The sequence below is a fragment of the Stegodyphus dumicola genome, chromosome 1, assembly GCF_044657685.1.
Source record: "Stegodyphus dumicola isolate Sdum_Otavi_A_Nest chromosome 1, ASM4465768v1".
In the NCBI taxonomy this organism is placed as follows: domain Eukaryota; kingdom Metazoa; phylum Arthropoda; class Arachnida; order Araneae; family Eresidae; genus Stegodyphus; species Stegodyphus dumicola.
The window spans coordinates 258,863,336-258,872,428 of NC_140768.1; positions in this window are offsets into that span (position 1 = coordinate 258,863,336).

The window sequence follows — 9,093 nt, forward strand, 5'->3', positions numbered from 1 at the left end:
TAAATCATACGTTGCTTAGATAAGCGGGGTTTTGTTTCATAAAAATTTTGTCCTCAACAGACACCTGTGCATTGTACTGAATAATTATAATTATTCTGAAGGAGAAGCGGTACGTTCAGGTAAACTGTAGATTCTGCACTACATCTTGAGAGGTTCGTCTCAGGATTTCGAGAGAGGTTCGTCTCTCGAAAAGTAAGCCCAAGGGAAAGGCAGATTACTTATGACATTGAGCCAATAGAGCATTCTGGTATTTCTCTGCTATCTAAAGTTTTGGGCAGGATTTATTTCTGTTTAAAAGTACAGGTGGAAGATTTACGATTATAATGGGCAACTAAATTTCCTTGCTTTTAGGCAGAAAACTTTAGCAAAAGCCTAAAAGCAAGGAAATTTAGTTGTCCATTATAATCATAAATCTTCCACCTGTGCTTTTAAACAGAAATAAATCCTGCCCTGTCAAACTGTTCGAATTCATCTCTCATTTTATGATCTTTACAGGAGACATAAATGATAATGAAAACAAAGTGGTCGATGTTAGGTCTCGTATTTCGACAACACCCAAGTCACATGTAAACTGGAAAAAAAAATTGTATCTCTTAAACTGCACTAATGCATTCATTACCAATAACCAAGTTAGTTTTGAATTTCTTTACTGCTGAATCTCGGAAAGAAGATTTAGAATTCACTTCTTTATTACAAATGACTGAACTGAAACATTTATGTAGTTTTAAAAATTAATATTTTAAGTTCCACTGGGGAAAAGGAGTGTGGCTATATCTACGGGGAAAACGCATAACTTTGTTCATGAAAAAATAATGGATCCATGATTTTGTCTTATTGTGATCTGATACAACGAAGAGAATAAGGCATAAACTTAACTGAAAAGAAACGTTTCTACAAGTATTCTTCATTTGGTAAATTTTCTTCTTTGGGAAGGCTTTACTTATTACAACTAATCCAAATTAATTAATTTTAGGATTATTTCGTGCTTTATTATATTACTAAAAATACATTAGCTACAAACGGCTGACACTATTAGCAGGCAAATGGGTTGACTGAATAATTGGGCTGTTCTCTTAAAATCGCTGCTAAATGTTATTCTATGCGACATTCTAATCTTCATGTCTAGAAATATACTAAACGAGGTCCACGAGTCCATTCACTTTCAGAAAATCGAAAACAAACTTAGGAGACTTGTAAAGATCCTCAAGAGACAACTCCAGGCACTCAAGGATATGTGCCGGTGATGCCGGTGCATTTTGATATTTAGAACAAATTGGGTGCATCTTGAGATCTCTCTCAAAAGTAAATCCTTTCAGATGTCCACTGAAGAATCGGGAAAGTGTTGTCTGAACACATCTATCTCAATCAATAGCAAGAGATCTTCAAGGACAATCAGCTTGATACCAGGGATGATTCGGGGGAACGAGCCAAATTTTCCTATCTGCGTGTCTTCTAATGGAATACAGTTCAAGATATGTCAATGAATTGGTAACTGCTGCACCAATGTGTTCTTCAGAACCCTCCTTCGCCAGAATGTCTGCCATTTCATTCCCCCATATGTCAACATGGGAAGGAATCCACTGAAGGTGCACTTCACAGAATGACGAGACCTGCTTAAGCTTGCTAAGAATTGCAATTTCGGCCCTATCACCAACTCTTCGCCAGTTTGAAAGATATTGGATGGCGCTACGACTGTCAGACAAAAATCATACTGCATTAAGATCTATAAAGAACGAAACAGCGTTTAGCCCCTCTTCGATGGCTATAAGCTCACTCTTAAAAACTGAAGTCAGGATTTCTTCTCTTTATTTTAACAATATTTCCATTTGTGCATTTAATGACAACTTCACTACCGGAACGAAAGTCCTCGCTTTTACTCACATCAATATAGATAAGGGTAGCTTCAGCGGGAATTGCGTGTATAGTTTCTAAGGCAGATTGTCGTAACAGGGTAGGAATATCATTTTTCTTGGAAACTCGAGACAAAAGTTCCGTATGAAACTCGACTCTAGGGAGTCCCTCAGACGGATCTGAACATTGTTTCAAGGAATGCTGCTCAACATTACTCATACTCAATTTGACTGAGTGGGCTATTTTTCTTAAGTCTTTAGCTGGAGGCATTACCCAGCTAAAGCCTACAGGCATCTGAGCTAAGTCAGTCCTCTACCATTGGTGTTCGGGTCTAACTATTTACAGAGGCTGCCCTTTTCCTCCACCTATGAGTCATATCTTTCATTTTGATCTAAGGACTATCATGAGTTCTTAGATTATTATGATCTAATGATTATTATGATCTAATGAAAGGACTATCATGAGTCCTTTCATTTTGATCTTTTACGCACAGTGGCTGTTCTAGATTTTGTTTGTAATTAATCTAGAAACTGTGATTTTATGATTTTAATTATAAAACTTTTTTAGCTGATTATACCAGTTTTAGTATAAAATATTTGCAACAAAGTAGTGAACTGATATTTTATCTTATTATATATTTATATTCTTTTTACCTCTGAACCCTTTTTTTCTATGAAAATTTTAAACTGTAATTTAAATCACTGTGCTGCCGCTGCTTGTAGGCTCTTTGCAATTGATAGAAACACTACACGTTATTACTTTACAAGAGCTCTATTATATTCAAAATAAAATTCGCATGCTCTGGGGACTTGGAGAGTTGTGCCTGCAGAAATGGGTAGAACCGCTATCATTATTACTAAGAAACAACTTGAATTTGTAGTGGACACAGTACAAGATTGTATTGTGGCTGTCTCCACGTCTGATGGTCAAAAGAACTTTGGTATTATTTCGGTTTATTTCTCACCGGCGGAGGATTTGAATGCACATTTACATGCTTTAGAAAACGTTTTAAAATTGTACAATTTTAACTTTATAATAGTAGGTGATTTTTAATTCAAGAAATTTTAATTGGGGTACTACGGCACTGGACCAAAGAGGTATTTTAGTTTATGATTTTATTATGGTTCATGAACTGAAACTTTTCAACAAAGATGACTCACCTCCGAATTTCTTCTTCCCGGTGGGAATTTTTTGGTATTAGGGTCACCAAGTATAGATTTTAGCTCTGTGGAAATGAACATATTAGATGAACCTACCCAGAGTAACCATAGATATATTTATGTTGATTTAAATGCTATAAAAACTAATAATTTATACAATTTCTCTTATTCTTACAATTCGTTTAGAACGAAAAAACTTGTCAACAAACTGAAAATAGACATTATGAAACTTGAAAATGAACTCGTGACCATTAGAGTTGGAGACAGTTTGAATAATGTGGTCCTCAGGCTCAAAAAAAAAAAAAAAAAAAAAAAAAAAAAAGATTAAAATAAACATGGATAAAATTTTAAGACGTAAAATAAAGAATGGACAACCTGGTGGACCCCTGAATTAGCTATTTTAAGACGTGAGACAAAAGCTGCAAGAAAATTTCTCAGATAAAGTGTCTGAACGTGGAGACAAGATTACAAAGGAAAATGAATTACAAAAGAGTTTTAGCGGTATTTAAAAAAGCAATTAAAAAGACAAAAAGAGACTTTCGAAATTATTTGTTCAATAAAAACTAGGTTTATTATGAAAAATTTTATAAATATGCCACAAATTAAGGAAAGGAAAAAGTTATTTTATATAGAGATAATTGTAGTGTATCCACGTCTGCCATGGAATGTTATGATGAGTTGATTAAAGATACTCTGAGGCTGGATTATTGTTCTAATTATCCTGATTATCGACATATTTCTATGGAAGGCAACAAGGAGGTAGAGCGGGCGTTTACTTATGAAGAGATATTTGATGTTGTTTCTAGCCTCAGAGATGGCACTGCCCCTGGACTAGATGGAATCGGGACTACTTTAGAATTCATTTTGGGGAATTCACCTCTTTTTATATATTACTTTACAACAAATGTATGGTTTTAACGACTTTTCCTGATATTTGGAAAATTGCAAAATTGATTCTTGTTCCTAAATCTACAGGTGGACATAGACCCACCTGCTTATTAAAGATCCATGCGAAAATCCTAGATAAACTCGTCACAAAAAGACTTGAGCATTTTTTAGGGACAAATAATATTATCGGTTCAAATCAATATGGTTTTCGAAAGAATATGTCTACTGATTTAGCATTATACAATGTGATCCAACAAGTCAGAGAAAAGCGACAAATTAAGCATGTAGTCCTGGTTTCCTTCGATGTCCGAGGGGCATTTGACTCTATTAGCTGGTTCTCCCTACTGTCTATATTAAAAGAAATTGGCATCTCAAGAGATCTGTTTGATATAATTAAAAGTTATCTGGAGAATAGAGAACTAATTTTTATGCGCAACTCTAATGCAATTAATCTTTATTATAAAATTGAAAAAGGCTGTCCCCAGGGCTCATATAGTGCTTCCCCGTTCTGGAGCCTCATAGCAAATAAATTACTGCAAGAAAATGTACCTGATACGGATATTACCTGTTATGCCAATGATATTATGGTAACTATTACAGGAGACTCTTTCGGAAAAATAGAGGCTACTTTTAACCTGTTTGGAAATGTTTTTAAGAAATGGTGTTACTGAGCAAAATATAGAAATTAATATTGAAAAAACAAATGATATGTTTTTCCCTCGGGGAGGGAGAAATGTTAGACCCCCCAGATTGAAATATGATCAAAAAAGAATAAAATTTGTGAATACTTTTAAATACCTGGGTGTAGTGATCGATGATAAGTTGGATTTTATAGAGCATTTTAAGAGTAAGTTTTGAGAATTACGAATACTGCCTTTTGACAATAGATGGCGCTGACCGTTGCCCTGGATTTCTGACGTCAGAATTATGTGTTGCTATCTTTGGCGAAGTGTTCGCTCATGTTAAAATACAAACTCTTGGCACCATATTTTTATTATGAATTTGTGCAATGTAACAAAATATTTGCAAGTAAAACAAACGTGACAGTATAAGAAACGCATTCTGGTAAGTAAGGATTCTTTTTATTCGGGGTTAGTATTTTTATATTGTCCATATTACGTACTTTTCATCAAAATTTTTTAATCATATTAATTCGAATAAATAAAACTTTTATGGTGAGTAAAGATCGTTTGGCCTAGCATGTGTGTTCAATGCAATTAGTAGTGAAAGTGCTCACGCTATACTGATATTTAGACGTGTTATTTAATTTTTGGTTGAAACATTTTCAGTTACCGAATATTTTGAAATTAGGAAATTACATAATTTCATATAGGAGGAGACATTAAACAAGATTTGCTTCTTAAGGGGACAAACGACATAAAAATTTTCGAATTTTCAATTTTGCTCTAGAAAAATAAAGTAGACTCAGACGATTCCAAAAATATATAATTTATGCATGTTTCGAAATTTTAAAAGGGCGAAATCTCTCGTTTAAAATGTAAACAAGCACTGGCACGCCCACAAGTTTAAAGGGACAGATGTTTTATCGTTGTTTATTATCACTTGCACATACAGATGTTTTAGCAGTTTTTATTACTTCCTTGGTCAGAATATGATTCTTTGAAAGACATTTGGCAACACGTTTTTAAATTGGCTTATTCACTAAGCTGTGTAGTGGATAATTGTCGAATTTCGTATTTACAACTTGGCTTTGTTTAATTTGTGTTTCGCTATTCTTTTCATTCTTTTTCATTTAAATTCGTGCTTTCTGTGTTTATTTTTGATTGTTTTATTGTGTTATCGTAGTGAATAAAAGTTTTAAATAAGTAAATGCCGAGAAAAAAATCATTCGGGAAGAGAAAATATATCGGAAATCAACATACATATGTGAAAGATGTTACCCATAATGTAAGTAAGTCTTCCCTAAATATGAGTGCATCTGAGTACAAAATCGGCATAGTTAATGGCGAAGATGAGTTTTAGAGTCTCAGAAGAGTAGAAACTTTATAATTGAAACAGAAACATTATTGCATTTATTGAAGGCATTTGCAAAATGTAAGAACTGTGGGAAATGTGATTCTTTTGATGTGATAGACCAAAGTAATTCCCGCAGAGGACTTGCAGTAAGTTTACTGTATTTGTGTACTGCATGTGGATATTCTACGAGTAGTGTGACATCTAAAAAATCTAAAAGATGCTACGATGTTAATTTACGCCTTACTTATGCAATGCGTTGCATTGGTAAAGGGAAGAAAGCTGCAGAGACATTCTGCGCTGTTAGGAACTTACCCCCTCCGCCAAGTGACTTTCAGAAGTATAACAAAATTTTGTTACCTGTATTATCAGAAATTGCTGAAGAATCCATGTTGAAAGCTGTAAAAGAAACAGTTGCAGATAACAGTGGAAATGCTGACATAAAAGTGGAAATGCTGTGTTTAGAAGTCTGTCTGACAAAAAACTGCTGTCAAAGTGCTTACACGGACGAACTCAAAACCCCAATGAAAGTTTTAATAATTGCATCTGGATACGCATACCAAAAACTGTTTTTGTGAGTATTATCACCTTAAAATTGGGTTTGTTCGATGCCATAATATGTTTTAATGATGGTGTACAAAGCCGGAGTAAAGTAATGGAATTATTAGGAATGCAACCAGGGTTTTATATGGTAAAGAGTCTGAGAAAAATAGATTGTCTTAGAATTCGTGAGGGACAGCTCGCTTACTAAAAGCTTTCTAAAATGGCCAGAAAGAAAAATAAATTTATAAAACAAAAACAGTTTGATGTAGAAATGTCAATTCAAGATGATTATGGTACAGGAAAATATTAAAATGATATTTTTTTATAAATTATTAGTTTTTAAATGTTTTTTTTTCGTTTTTCTCAAAATGTGTTTTTCTTAACTTTCGGTACATTTTTCTTGAAAACTATTCGACCTGGAAGGTGCCAATTTTCCATAGTTGTTTATCATTACTATTTCTTTGAAACTATGCAGGATATAAAATTTATGAGCATTAGTATTGGATATATTAATAATTTAATACTAATTTTTTTTGTGATTTTTCAAAGCATTTTACTAATTTATTTTTAATATTTTTTCTTTTTAAGTAAAATGTAAAATACTGCTTATTATTCTTAAATGATATATTTTTAACTACCATGCACGATTTGAGGACGATTGGTGCAGTACCTTTTAAGAAAAGTGTACCGAACTAGCACATTGTCCGATGAGATTCGTCAAAGGTAAGTGAAATTAAACAACTGGTTTTTAAAAATATTAGGCATTTAATATATATTTTATGTGTTTTCTGTAATCTGTAATCTATGCATTTTAAATGAAAAAAATGAATCATGTGTATAAGTTTATTTTGAGAAAAGTTATATCTTAATAACTTTCGTCTCGAAATACTTGCATTTTGCCAGTCGACATGTCACATGTCCCCTTAACATGCAAGAAGTTAATGCTATCTGTTGAATATTTAAGTTTTATCATTATAGCATTTAAGAATTATCTTGTCTCCAGCAGTTTTCGTAAACTAGCAGTTTGTTTTACAAAAATGCTATTTAAAAGCGATGTAAATGTAAAAGCTAGTTATTCATAAACTGTTTGTTAACTGGACAATATTTCTTTCTATTTATTAATTCTTTGTTATGTAGTGATTGCTTGCAATCAGTATTATTTGATAATCAGATTAATTTTTACTTGTTATGTGTAGTTTTTTAATTTTCTGTTCATTTACAGTTAAAAATTAGGTAAACTGATGCGATATTTTTAAAGCACTTAATAGCATAGTTTATTTGACCTTTATCAATTAGAGAGATCATGATTTTTTTTATGTGTTCTTTTGTTAACTTTTATTTCTTATAAAATGTGTTTATTCTATGCACACAATGTACGTTTGTTTTCAGAAATAGCATTTAAAATTAAAATGAAAGCTATCATTAATCAGCACTGTCAGTTTAGTAATTTTTACATAATATGAAAGCATTCTATATGTTATGAATTTGCTTCATATATAGCAGGGGTCTCCAAACTTCTTTAGCCTGCAGGACATATTACCTCTTTTACTATCTTTTGACGGCCAATACGTAGTTAATTCATCACTCCGTGGTGACGTAATATAATGAATTTGAATCTATATTACTATGATAATCCGAAGAAATGGGGTTTTTAGAATTTCATGTTGTTTCACCTAACATGAATTTCTTAAAATTGTTTAAACGTTTGCAAAAACAATCTTGTCGCAGCATATCAAAGATTTCTTTGGTTTGCGATGTAATTTTACTTATAAGTGGATTTCCTTGCTTGTTGTAACAATTTAGCATCACATTTTGATCAGATGAAAACTCTCTCATAGGCATTTCATATTTGTGGGGGGCTCAAAATGCGATGATAAATTTTAACATATACATTAAAAAAATTTTTTTTGAATATTTAAACAAAATTGTTGGTAAAAATTTTTATGAACAAATCTAGAATTCTACTATGAAAGTGGGTATGGAACCTTTTTTCTCATAAAAAAAATATGACAAATTTTATAATAGAGTGTTGGCTGTATTTTACTCATTGTAAATTTAGAAACAGTAGTATAATATTTATAATATGCTTTAGAAAGAACATGCATGACTGTAAATATATTTATCGATTATTTGTTATATAAAATAGTTGTTGTGTATGGTATCTTGCTTCTTTTAAATTTTATAAAACTATTTACAAATTGGTTGGCTGAATTGATAAGGCTCGTGGGCCAAATTTGGACCACGGGCTGTAGTTTGGAGACCCCTGATATAAAGGGTAATGTTTTATTTTATTACTGCTGTGTAGGTTTGCAATGTACTAACTCAGTCTGTTGTTCAGCAGTTGTTTTTAATCTAGATTGCAGAAATCTATATTTGATTGAAATTTGATATTGCATAATTAAATTAGGTTAGGTATACTTACATTAGAGTAACGCACACCACATTGTACACCCTCCATCAATATAATATAAGAAATTTTTCTTTCATCATCTGTAAAGCTAAACTATAATTTAAATGATTTTATTATGCTTTTGTTCTAGTATTTATTATTTTAAATTTGCTTCCTGATAGATAATTAATGTTTGATTTAATAATAATAATTTAGGAAATAAATAAAAATGAAAAGACTGAATATTAGCCAGTTTCGACACGTATTTGCAATTTTCTGTCAAATGTA